General features: G+C 36.5%; 1 long non-coding RNA gene across 1 annotated transcript in view; it reads right to left on the bottom strand.

Moving 5' to 3' along the window:
- Positions 1–13,513, bottom strand: part of LOC105717946 (uncharacterized) — a 268,071-nt gene extending 254,558 nt beyond the window's left edge. Inside the window, exon 1 of the long non-coding RNA XR_001107628.2 lies at positions 13,432–13,513. This is a non-coding gene — a long non-coding RNA (uncharacterized LOC105717946). The remainder of the gene's footprint in view (positions 1–13,431) is intronic.
- Positions 13,514–14,112: the final 599 nt, after the last annotated feature.

The following is a 14,112-nucleotide window of genomic DNA, read 5'->3' as shown; positions in this document are numbered from 1 at the left end:
ACATTCCTTGCCAACTTTTTCCAACTGGCAGAAAAAGTTAATTTATTGGGGCACATATGGAGCAACTTTAGTTATTGACAGCAGTGCACTGCTATTATGTTGGAGAAGAATGGAGACATATAATTCACCTTGACTCGTTGCTTCATATATCAGCATTCGGGGTCCACAGAATCTCTTCCATAGTCCTGGTAGAATTAGTGTGTAAGCCCATGCAGGTTGATGAAATTTATCAAAGCCAGGGTCTTAAATTACTGACTATTTACAGGCTTTTTTTTTTTTTTTAAGTAAAAATCTAATACTAAGTTATTCTCTGCTACACAGAATTTTACTGGCTTCCTAGGGGAAAAAAAATACTTAGAGTACTTCAATGAACTTCAGGAAAAATTTTTTGCTTTTTGTGAGTGAAGGGAAAGCCCATTTTCAGAACACTTATGAAGAGAGATTTATTCATAGAATCCTTGGAAGATATTTTTGGCCACATGAATGAAGCAGATCTTCTGAATCAAGGGCTGGAATTAACTATTTTGAATGATACTAAAACTCTGTGAACAATTCCGGATAAACTGCCATTTTAGAAGAGGGGTTTGGATGCAAACAACTTTGCAAACTTTGAAATGTGGGAGGAAGAACTTCTGAGGACTGGTGTCCAGAATAACTGAGCATGCAGATTTTTATGCAGTCAAAAATCTGCATAAACATTCTGCAAGTTTTAAAGACAGTTCTGTTCAGATGCCTTTTAAATTTCCTCTCTTACTGTCAAATATTGCAATATTTTACAGTATTTTAAATTTTTTTTTTAATATTTAAGTCTTAGATCCTTTGGATATTATTTTGCTATATTATGTGAGGAATGAATCTAATTTTCTTCCACAAAGTAAATATTCTATATTTTATTTGTTGAGTACATGCCTTTCTTTTTGTTTTCAGAGGCTTTAAAAAAATTATATATCAAGATATTCTATGGTAAAGGCATTTTACCACATAATAAATTTCTGATATGAAAGAACAGGAGGAAAGAAAGAAAGATAAAAGGAAAAACAGGAGAAAGAAAGAAAAGAAGATCAAGAAAGAAGAGAAAGAACATTGGGCATCGTGCTAAGGGTTTTTACATAAACTGTATATAACTTACATTTAAATAAATCCAGTCTTATATACTTTTATTAACATCTTTCACAAATTAGAAAAATAAAGTTCAGAAAAGTTATTAGCCAATTTAGGCAGAGATATGTAGCGAGATTAGCCCCCCCAAAATTATTTATTACGGAAAACTAAACCATTGTGATAGGATATTGGATGTAATACATTCTATGGGCCTATGTATTTACTCTGATTTTTTTTAAACACATTGAAATTTCATAAAAACATGATTTAACATGAGCTTTTATTAACTCACGTAACATAGAGCTAGGGCATCATTAAAAATCCGTTAAACAATTTCAGCTTTGCCCTTACTCATCTCGTCTTTGTTGCTACCTGTGTGTTATTGGATGCCTCTCTCTCAAAGACACTGGCTGAAGATATGGTCATCACCACCATAGTTTCCACAGCCTAGATTTGTAACATTCTGGAGATTGAAGAACTGTCACTTCTTGGTGCTCCGATACCTCAATCTTTCAAATAAATATATTCATGCTGATGGCATATTTTTTAAAAATCAAAGTTATCTTTCAGAATTTGTATTATTTTATTTGAAATAAAGTGAAATTTGAAAATAATTGTTGCTGAAAATTTTTGGTTTTGAAAATTCACATATTAGATTAAACCTTCAATAGTTCTCCAGTGAATCTTCATTTAACGTCCACTATAATCTTTTCCCAAACTAGTACTTAGACAAAGTTTCTTCAAGAGTATTTTCTTCTCTCAGCCATATGGAAACAGTCATGTGGGAAAAAAAGTCGAGAGTCTATCATTTCACTCAACATATATATTTAAATAGACATCATATATATAGATCTCCTGTATGAAAATATTGGGTTATACAATATATTTTGTTTGACATATTTTAAACACATATTAATATCATAAAAATATTTCATACAATTATTCAGGAACAAAATTATCTTTATTTCTCATTATGAAAGTTGAAAGCACATACACAGTAGATATAAAGACATAATAAATCCTTATCTACCTATCACCTAATTTCAATAATTACCAACATTTGGCCAATTGTGTTTTATCTACATACCCATAAGCCTTCCCACTCCCTATACTGGGCTCTTAGAAAGCAGATTCTAGGTATTATTTCACTAGCAAATACTTCAGTATGTGTTGCTAAAAAATGACATTTTTTAAAGGCACATGTCACAATGCTATTATCACCCCAGAATATTTAAAATAATTCCTTGACATAATTAAATATCCAGTCAGTGTATAAATTTTCCTGATTGCTTCACAGTGATTGTTTTAGAATTGGTTTGTTAAATCCGTATCCAAAGTCTTAATATGGAACATGGTTGATTTTTGTTCTTAAATCTCTTATAATTAGCCCATTTTGTTTTATTTCTCCCCCAGTCATTATTGTATAGCAGCATTTCAGAGTTCACGTATTTCACTCTGCAGATGTAACACAATTTATTCAAACATTTATTATTGAGCATTTAGCTTATTTCCAATTTTTCTTCTATTAAACAATATTTCAATGAATATGCATATAGATAAATATTTGAGCATACCTAGAATTATCCTATTAGGATAAATTCTTAGAAGTGGAATGCCTCATGGGTTTTTTTTTAAGCTTTTGATACAGCTTGTCAAATTACTCTTCAAAATGATTGAGCTAATTTACACTCCTACCAGCAGTATGAGCGTATCTATGCCCCCACACCCTCATCAACACTGCATAATATCTTCATTTTAAATATTTGCCAATTTGATAGACCAAAAAGATAACTTGCTGTTTTAATTTGCATTTTTTGGATTAATAGTAAGAAAGAGTGCCCTGAATCTTTGAATCCTTATTCAGGGCTTACTGAGGCCATAAAACCACTTTCTGTTAAGTCCACAAGGAGATATATGTTTAAAGGGTAAGGCCAAGAAAATGTAGACTTTCATTACTTGCCTTAAGCAGAAATTCTGGCACTGGTGAGTCTGTAAACTGAAAGGATTTTTTAAATATCTTTATTTTCCTTGTTATAAGGTATGTTTAGGCACTTTTTAAAATACAGTCTTTCCTTTACTTAATCTCCCTAGAATGATGACACTTTCCAATTGGGTTGTAGCTCTAAACCCCACCTATTGCATCAGGTACACCATTTCCAAGATACATGGCTCCTAAATATCCCTTAACTTTTTGACAGACAGACAGACACACACGCGTGCACACACACACACACGCACACACCCCACCCTCAATATTAGGGCCAAATTGTTATTTCAGATATTCCTGCTCAGAAACAAAACAATGTTTCTCCTTCCCTAAGGCAGAAGTCCTTGGGAGTGGGAGTAAGATAGAGTGGTACAGATTCTGGTAGGAAAGAACTGACTTGTTCAAGAATATAGGATGTGCAGCCAACAGTAGGGTTAAACTTTTTGTCTGTATGTTTTCTGGTCATTAGAATATGTCTTTTGTGAAGCACCTGTTCATTTTCCCTGCCGATCAATGAATGATGAACAAATGAAAGAATGAATAATCACACTTTGGGTACAGTCCTTCAACCAGTTACAAATCAACCAAATTGCACTGTCTTTCGGACCATATTTCATTCTCTTCTCAGCCTTTATTGCAAGATCTATCCAGTCGGTAGCCATCTATTTTAAAGTAGCCTTTCATATCTAACTTCTTTCTCAAAATTCTTTGAAACAACTTAGATAGTCAGAGTCTTATCTCTATGTACCATCTAAATGAGGCCAGGCAAGATCCTACTGGTCTGAACAGCAATAGACCAAAGATCACAGGATTATTGACCACAGTTTTGCTTCCTTCAAAGTTGTATATATCAAAGGGTCCCTCCTTTGGAGAATAACCTAACCGTATAGACCCTCCACTTTTTTTTTTTTTTTTTTTTTTTTTGAGACGGAGTTTCGCTCTTGTTACCCAGACTAGAGTGCAATGGCGCGATCTCGGCTCACCGTAACCTCCACCTCCTGGGTTCAGGCAATTCTCCTGCCTCAGCCTCCTGAGTAGCTGGGATTACAGGCATGCACCACCGTGCCCAGCTGATTTTTTGTATGTTTAGTAGAGATGGGGTTTCACCATGTTGACCAGGATGGTCTCGATCTCTTGACCTCGTGATCCACCTGTCTCGGCCTCCCAAAGTGCTGGGATTACAGGCGTGAGCCACCGCTCCCGGCCTGAACCTTCACTTTTATACAATTCATTTCCCCTCATCCAAGCTCTCCCTCCACCAGTGATTCCCTTTCTCTTGGGTAATCAATCTCACTCTGAGAAGATCTGCAGTAACAAAGTCCTTCATCCCATCTTTTCATAACTGACTTAAATATGAAACACTTTTTGTTGTTCATTTCTTATAGTCCTTGATTTATTCAAGGAAGTAGTGTTCTGTAGAAAACATAGACTTGAAATATTACAATAAGCTGGCAAATAATCTTTTAAGACAAATCATATTGTACACTGTCAACAGTTTTATATGATAGATATGATTTGATATATGATATGATTTTTATGGCCTATAGAACAGCATTTCCTAAATGGAGCTCCGTAGAACCCTAGAACTCTTAGATTATTAATCTACATGCTCAAAAATGCGTTCTTTTACAGTGATATACATTTTGGAAATGTTTCTCGCATTTATTTCACTTAAGATTTATAATGTATAGTATATTAAGCTCTCTGAGAAATTTTGTATTGAAGAAATCTTACCTCATTTAACCACATGTTCCCACTTTAACTACAGAATTAAGTGTTTCAATTTTTTACTGTCATTTGATTTAATGGGATTACCCATTAATAATTTCTGCAGAATTGTTTGGGACATACTGGTGTAACATAAGTGAACATATTTGGAATGGCATATGAGAAAATGTTCTAGATTCAGTACAGCTTTTTGGTCATTTTTCTTACCTTCTTATTACTCTCCACAAAGAGTTTGGGAGAGAGTGATAAGGAGGTAAGAAAGTGCATTTGAAGAAAAAGTCCCTCTGCTATCATTATCAACTCAGATATTCAGAAATCTGAATCCCACCCAGAAAACTTCATTTTTAATGTTTCTATGTTTAATTTTAGGCACTCTACTTCAGGAAATAAAATATCACATACTGTGTGAATTATCTGCATTATGTCAGCCTGGAATCAGCAACCAGACACAAGAATTTCATGAAGTTAGAGTGAATGACAGTCATTCTTTAAGGGTATGGGGCATAATCTATGTTATATAATTTTAACTTAATTGCTTAATCTAGTACAATACTAATAGCTAATGCCCACTGTTAATTTATTCTCATTCATTAATCGATCCATCACTGCATTCAATGAACTATACAGTAAAATAGGCACTGACTGCTTATTGTGGGCATGACAGTATGTAAGATACATGTTACTTATCAACATCATCCTTAACGTTAAGGTCTCTGAGATTCTGCATAGGTCAAGGGCATGCATACTAGTAACTTAGAGAAACTAATTGCCTTAAGGAACCTTTTTAGAGACACACACACACACAAAAACAACCCATCAAGCTTAGATGAACTTAGTGGGAAATTGGTCCGCTGAGTATACATGTAACATACTGCTATGTGTCCCCACCCAAATTGAATCTTGAATTGTAATCCAAATTATAATCCCCACATGTTGCAGGAGGGACTTCTGGGAAGTGACTGAATTATGGGGGCTGGTCCCCCATGCTGTTCTTGTGATAATGGGTGCGTGAGTTTTCACAAGATATGATGGTTTTCTGAGGGGCTTTCACCCGCCTCGCTCTGCACTTCTCTTATTCTTCTCCATCCTGCTGCCATGTGAAGAAGATGTTTTCTTCCCCTTCTGCCATGATTGTAGTTTTCTGAGGACTCCCCAGCCCTGTGGAACTGTGAGTCAATTGAATCTCTTTCCTCTATAAATAACCCAGTCTTGGATATTCCTCATAGCAGCATGAGAATGAACTAATACATATACAAACACTGGATTATTGTATATCTCTGTTGTCCAATAGAGTAATGACTAGCCACAAGCGGTTGTTGCATGCTTGAAATTAGGTTTTTTTTTTCCTTAGATGGAGACTTCCTCTCTCACAAGGCTGAAGTGCAGTGGTGCAATCTCAGCTCACTACAACCTCAATCTCTGGGGTTCAATTGATTCTCCTGCCTCAGCATCCCAAGTAGCTCGGACTATAGGCATGCACCACCACGTGTGAGTAGTTTTTTGTATCTTAGTAGAGACAGGATTTCACCAATTTGGCCCAGGATGGTCTCGATCTTTTGACCTCGTGATCCATCCTCCTTGGCCTCCCAAAGTGCTGGGATTATAGGCATGAGCCGCCGTGCCCGGCCGAAATGTAGCTACTTTTAATTGAGGTGTGATGCACATGTATAACACACACGTAATTCTGAAGACAGTGTAAAAAATAGTGTAAAGCATGCCATGAATAATTTTAAATGTTAAAATAATAATGTTTGAGATATACTGAATTAAGTAACACATTATTACAATCGATTTCACTTGTCTTTCTTTGCTTTTCTCATGTGGCTATCAGATCATTTTTTAAACTCCTATTTTAGGTTTAGGGTTACATGTGAAGGTTTGTTACATAGGTAAATATATATCATAGGAGTGTTCTGTACAGATTATTTCCTCACCCAGGTATTAAGCCCAGTATCCAATAATTATCTTTTCCACTCCTTCCTCTTCTCACCCTCCCACTTCAAGTAGACCCCAGTGTCTACTGTTTCTTTATGTATATGTTTTGCCTTACATCTCTATCGGCCATTATTGTAGAGATTTGTATCCACAGCAGATATCGTGGGTTTGCTCACACATCTATTCCTATGATATATTCCTGTAATGTAAAAGCTAAAACTGAAAAGCACTATCTCTAAAATTTCTTGCAGCTGTGGTTTCAGACATGATGTACTCCCATGAATTAGAAGCACAAGAAAGAGACTGAAATTAGGACTACAGAGGAGTGATACGGACTACGGACACCTACTTTTTTGGTCCAGATCATCAAAGTAGTAACAGGTCCAAATCAGCAAAGTAGTAGCCTTGTCATCTTCTGTATAAGTCATGTAAGAACCTTTAAAAGCCCTATGTCTTCCTAAATTAGCTAAAGTTGATTCTGTTCTCTGCAAATTGAGCACTTTCCAAAACAGCATTGGTGGAGCAGACATCATCCGAAACACTAAATATGCAAGTTAAAGCACACATATGTACAAATCACATGTGAGTATCTGTTTCTGTTGTTTCTTACAGGTACAGACAGGGATAGATGAGCATTTAATAATCATTGAATGTATTTAGATAAAATAAAGAAATACAAATGGCTTGAAGTCGCATGTTATGATTTTAATGTGACTTCATTTCTAAAGTTTAAGCAATGATCAAATAAACTCTAAAGAAGTACAAAAATCACATTTTCTAGAATGTGTACACTGATATATTTTTTTCTTAAGAAGTGAGTCATCAGCTGGGCTTTGAGTATTCTTCCTTACATCAGAAGTGTAGTTTGTTATCTCTTTCCATTTTAATGACTACACACATTGCTTTTGATATGACAGAACTAATTCAAACCTTTTAGAAATGGCAGCAGAGTTTCAGATAAGAACATGATCTTGATTTATCTACCTAAGGGCTTGAAACCTTGGTTTATCAAGTTCATGGCTTGGCACATTATCAAGAAAATCAGAAAGCATTCTGTGAAAGTCCCATAAAGTTCGCATAAAGCTAAATCTGGCCATGATCAAGCATTTGTAGGTGGAACAAAGGGCAAATGCATTGAGGATTGAGCTGGACCGCTCTCCCACTGGCCAAAGTCTAAGTCACAACTTCCTTAAGACCCTAAGTGCTGCCAGTCACAAAAAGCACCAAATGATGCTGTACCATTGAAAACAACAACAACATTAGCACTGAAGGGTTGTCTAGTTTAATGTTTCCAGATAATTAGCTCTAAAAGAAGACTTTGAATTTTCTGTGCTTTTTCAGCATGCAAATTTTTAGCTTTCCAAATCAGTGGTAATCATACTAATAACTACTTTGTGAAAATAGAAGAGATGTACTTCTATAACCATTTGCAGTCTCACTCTGGCCACTATTCTGCATAACTCTCCCATTTTTAGCCACTATTCCAACTGTGATATCATTGCCCCACTCCTCACACACTTACTGCCTAGCGTCCATAAAGCAGAAAGGGTGAGCTGAAGAATTGCAAAAACGTCAAGTTGTAGATTTTCTTGCTTTTATGAGGTCTGACTTTATAAAGGGGAAGAGGAACAGAGAGTGGCTAGAAGAAGAGGCAGTATTAAGTGAGAGATTTTTGGTGCATTCCTGAGTGTATAAGAGCTCACATGCATGTACATGTTAAGATCAGAGACAAAAGAGTAGGTGAGATTAGGAAGAATGACCCAAAAGATAGGATGAAGATGCAGAAGAGAGGAAATGAAGCTTTGGGGAAATGAGTTTTTCCTCACTTAAGTCATTGTCTTTACCGTAGGCAGTGCTGCTATAAGGCTCTGTTTAACTCAGAGAAGTAAAACTTTATGAAATAGATTTTTAAAAGCCATTTGCATCTGCAGCGACCTAACTCAGCCTGTAGGCATGATTAATACTCCAATGGAACTGACCCAAAGTGAAATCACTATAGCCTATGTGGCTCATGTATTGGAATGATTCATTCCTGCAGGAAATAGAGGAAAAAAGAGAATTGTATAAATACAGTGATCAATCCAAAAGAGGAACTGGAAAGTTTAAAACTCATCTTGAGCTGCCAGTGGAGGCTATCCATAGATCCCAGTATATATAGCACTGATGTCAATTAATCTGCTAATGCAGAGCAATACTTCTCTCTGATCTCATAGATCAAGTCCCTACCTGGATTTAATGATGCCATGAGAAAGTACTTCAGGTTTAGTAACAACCCACAGAGGCTTAACAGCTGTGCCAGTCAAGTCCCTGGAGACATCTTGCCTTATTGCCATTAATCACAGTGAGTAGCTGGGTCATGTGAAGCATCTCTTCTTTCATGGCAGATTTTAAAAACATAATATTTTTATTTTGTTTTTTGGGGGCTTTTTTTTTGCCACAATCCATACCTCATATCCCTCTTTTGTGTCCTCTGGAATCTTCTCCAATCTCCAAAAAGTCAGTGTACTAGGAAAACCTCCAGATCACTTTAAAATATCTATCCAAGAAGGATTGCCCCACCCAACCTCCTAACAACTGATATTTTTCTCCCTTTACAAACCGGACTCCCATTCACTACTGCAGTGGCTTGAAACTGATGTTAGGAAGAAAACAGTGTTCTGAAATCTTTTTGGAGTATGGCTGATTTTTAAGGAAATTTGGTCTGTCACTGGACATTCTCAGAGACTTGAGCATTTTTGATTATAAATGCTGAAAAAGAGATTCCTATTCTTGGTGGGAGGCTGGACTGGACCCCTGAGGTCTTTCAATCTCTAAAATTGGAAGTTACGAGTAACCTGTGGACCGCTCAACTTTCTCAGTGTAATACATGTTTTTAAAGAGAAGGTTGAGATGATGAATATAGAGTTAGGTTTCAGGGGCCCATTCCCAGCTCAGAAACTGTTGGATGTTGGAGGGAAGACAGATCATATTTCTATTGCTATTTCCACACCTGACTTAACACCAGTCCCAGAAAGACAGTAATATATCATATTTTTACTCAGCCAGGGTCAGATAAAGTCTATAAAGTTCAACAAAATGCCAGAGCTATCGTCATTTTTCTCTTCTCAATGTACTACCCAAGTCTCTGGGATTTTGACTCAATTACAATATAATTTAGGGTCAGGAAAAGAAGAGAACAGGACTGTTGTTAGTCCTGAAACTAGAATAGAGTTGTTCTCTGAGATATCAGCAATTGTGGACAGTTAAACCATTTTGATTTAACATCTCTACCTCCCTGGCATTTAGCTGTTGGTTGAACATGTTCTACTGTGGTAGCAACAGTGGCAGCAGCTGTAAGGAAATCACAGCCACCAACCAACCAACTGGATAAATCAAGGACTGAAGCTGGGATGAAAAAGTCCGTGTTTAACAGCTCTGCACTCAACAGGTGTTCTTAGGACAGACTAGAAGGAAGAAGGGGAGATTTTATAGAGGAATTCACAAGAAAATGAATAAGCCTTTACATAACAGAGCTAATAAGATTTCCTTCTTCAGAAAACATGTAATTTGCTTTCCTTTTCCAGCCAAGGTACTTGAGATATCTTATCCATTATTATCCAAGGCCGTTTCTTTAGCAGATGAAAAATGACATATCTCAGTTGGACTCAAGATCACTCAATCCGGCATTATGAACAATTCCTTACATTTTCTGAGCATAATTATCTCCCGTGGAGATGTAATAAGAAGCAACTTTCAGAACAAACTCAGTCCTAACTCAGGCCTGGATGGGGTGGGTGATACTGGCATTCTCCAATGTAATTTGAAATTTAAAATAATCTCACTTGGGCCTGGATTTCTGTAACTATTATAAGAATGTATTTTGGTTCATGAGGCTTAGGATATGAAAGCCTGGTCAAGAGAATAGAAAACCTCACAGACAGTGTTCACACTTGGACCCTCCCATTTTGTCTTATCAGTTAAGGCTGTGTAGGGTTCTCCCAGAAACTGAGCAGGGGAGCCAGAGAGAATAAGTCAATAGGTATAATCTAGTAACTTGAATAAATGTGAAAACCTATCAATGTTTGGGTAGCATTTTTCTAAAGAGCCCTGGTAGAAATCCCACCTGAGACAAATCAATCATATAAAATGCACAAATAATAGCAGTGTTTATAAATATCCTCTATATTATTAGTAAAAATAACTCTATTGAGCAAGCTTAAAGGAGAAACAAAACAATCTATTTCTTCAGTGAACAGAGACCCACTTAAGTGCCCAGTAGGCCAGTGTACCTGGAATACCAACTTCCTCCTTGGCTGATGCCTCTAGGACGGCCTCCCTGTGGTCTGAATTCCTACCTTAGTTTTCCTTGCCCCTTCTCCAACAAGATGAGTATGCTTTACTTTCACGACCATGCATCAGGTAACAGGGCAAGGGTACGTATAGAGGGGACAATCTCTGGCAGGTAAGATTGGCAGGAGGCAGTATATTTATGCATGGACAAAGAAATACATTTTTGGTAAACTTAAACTCTATAGAACCATTTCTATAGAGTGAACTTATACTCAATAGAACCATTTCTTTCTAATATGGATTGAGAATCTTGAAATATAAAGGAATTTGCAGACCACAGATAGTAAATTAGGTTACTTAAATTTTGACTAAGAATCTCGAAGAGAATGGATATCTTCTGGCAGATTCACAGGCAGTATAGAAAATGATTCCTTTCACCCCTTCTAAAGACCGATTAGTTCCATTCTCTATCTTCAGAGTGTGTACCTTCCTGAGATCTAAGACACTGTCTCTAACAGCCTAATGAATGTACTGTAGAAAACATTAGGAGAAAACAAGATCACATGTTTATGCTTTAAAGAAAATGAGTTTAAGAACTTTGCTTTTTCGTCATATTTCATCCAAAGCAGAGGCTGGAATTAAGGTTTTTTTCTCTTTGGTACTCAGAGACATTTAGAATTAGACTCTATTTCAAGAACACAGATTTGATTTCAAAAATACTGCACAGCCTCTAATTATTTTATTAAATATGACCTTGTGCACACCTGCGAACTTCTCAAAAATTACTATACCTAAAATCTCCCAAATCCAGTGTGCCTTTAAAAAAATAAAAAGAGATTGAGGACACTCCGAGTACTATATTCCCAGCAAAACACATAAGAGTGGAAGAGCATCACCTAAAGCCAGTCTGGTCATGGTTGAATTGTCACCCCAAATTAGTATTCATGAGGGTCTCCCTGACAAATGGAGTTATTATCCACAGATGCTGTAAACATAAATCAGGAGGATATCATCAATAACGTTGTATTCTCTTTGTCCTCATTGTGTTTACAGATCTTGCTTAGAACAGCACATAAATACTTGGAGCATATTGTGGGAAACATGCCACTCATCTTATTAGCTTTCTCTGGCTCCAAGCTCTGACGCTGATCATCCCCTGACAGTGTTTGCCAACAACAAAAGAAGCCTATTGATCACATTCCTTCTCTCTTTGGCAGCCTTTCTGCCCACGATTACCTTGCATCACTTGCCTTAAGTCAAATGTCACTGAACAACTTACCAGGGATATATCTATCTAGTACAGCAAAATAAATTACGAGTTTAATTGGAGGAAAATCTTTTGGTATTGCGAATTGTTTACAATTTATAATTTTATTTCTTGGCATTAATGAACAGTCAAAATCAAAACTTACTTCGGCAGCTCCAAATCCATAAAATTGTACTCATTTACAATTTATTTTCTGAACAGTTTGCAGAGTCCCAAATATCTTGGAAACTGACCCATCAATCATTCTCAGAATCACTCTATGTATGAACAGTTTTCTCTGCTGGCATTTTCATTCTATAATAGAGTATCTCTATTGAAGTTTCCTGGTAATTTTTCATCTGTGTCATAGCCTTCATTTGTCTTTTAACTTAGTTTGGATAGATACTATGAAAGGATACATTACCTTTTGTTTAAGATGAAAATAATACTTTGCAGACTGAGAATTTAGGAATTTAGGATATACAAACTCAATGTAAAAAATAGAAAGGCTATTATGAGATTATTTGGCAGGGAAAGATAATATTTGCACTGCAGTATTACAGAGGACAGGTGCTCACATTTAAAGACAGTCATTCCATAACTGGTCTTCCTGACAAATTATATTCTCTATCCTGTTACCTATGATTTCTAGGGTGTTTATTAGACTCTCCGGAGAGACCGGCTGTCTATATCTGTCCCAATATGGAGTAATTTTCCTTCACTGAAGCATATGCCATACTTGGCTGTTAGTGTGCACTTTCAAGTTTATATCCACCAACATAAATCATGAAGAATGCAGGAACTCAGCCCTGTTTGTGGCTGATCCTTGCCTGATCCTTGGCTGCCCTTGGGAAAACCTTGAACCTTCAACCGCTTTATCTGTTCTGTTTTGGCTGACTTGACTCTGCTACCTAACTTAGTATTCAATCCATGTATCTGTCCTCACCTCCCCACATACCCTCAAATGATGTCTCTGGGAAAAAAAAAAAAAAATGGGCTTAATAGTATCAAACCAGGAGAAGTCTTCCTGACAGCAAGGGCTTTGATTGAGATCAGAAAATGAAGAGCTGGATTCCTATGTGCCATGTTTAACTGAAAAGACTAAGTCACCTCAAAGTCATAAATATGGCAGAAATGAAAATCATGAAAGAAAGTACTGCGTTACCTGCTGAGTGCAAGCTGGAGGAGACACTTCATTAAACATGGATCCCCTTGAACTCTTCTGGAAGCTACTGAGACTCCATCCTATAAAGACAAAATAATTGCATTGGTGTCATTTTAGAAAGACATGGCTAAGACATGTCTAAGCCTCTATATTATTTACTAAGTGCCTACTATGTGCATGACAATTTTCCTTCATTATCTCATATTCACTGCTCACATTTATTCATTATGGCTTTAAACAAGTAAAGCAATTTCCCATTTGTTTTTCCTAATACTGTCTTGTTTGAGCTCCTTCTTTTCCAAGAAACCCTTTCTAAACTATCATGTCAGCCGGTTGGAACATTAATCATTTTGTGATGGGTTCATACCCGATATATCTGGTCTGGACTCCTGGACCACTACTTTTGTATGGGTTTTTTCATCAAAATCTGGGTCCATATGATTCATTGACTTATTAAATTATTTGTTAATGTATTCATTCATTTAGAAAATGAGAGATAAGCATGAACAAGACCATATACCTGGAATGTTTTAGCAACAAAAACAATAATCAATTGTAGCATAATCCCTAGATTATCATCTCCTTTATTCTTTTTCTTTTATAAACATTAATGAATTAAGGAACCAGGGCTTTAGACCCTGAGGATGGAATAGCGTTCAAGACTGTACCTCCAACCATGAA

Source organism: Aotus nancymaae, unplaced genomic scaffold (assembly GCF_030222135.1).
Source record: "Aotus nancymaae isolate 86718 unplaced genomic scaffold, 86718_ANA_hifiasm-v0.15.2.pri h1tg000057l, whole genome shotgun sequence".
NCBI lineage: Eukaryota > Metazoa > Chordata > Mammalia > Primates > Aotidae > Aotus > Aotus nancymaae.
The sequence above is the reverse complement of the archived record's forward strand: the minus strand, read 5'-3'. Positions and strand labels throughout refer to the sequence as shown.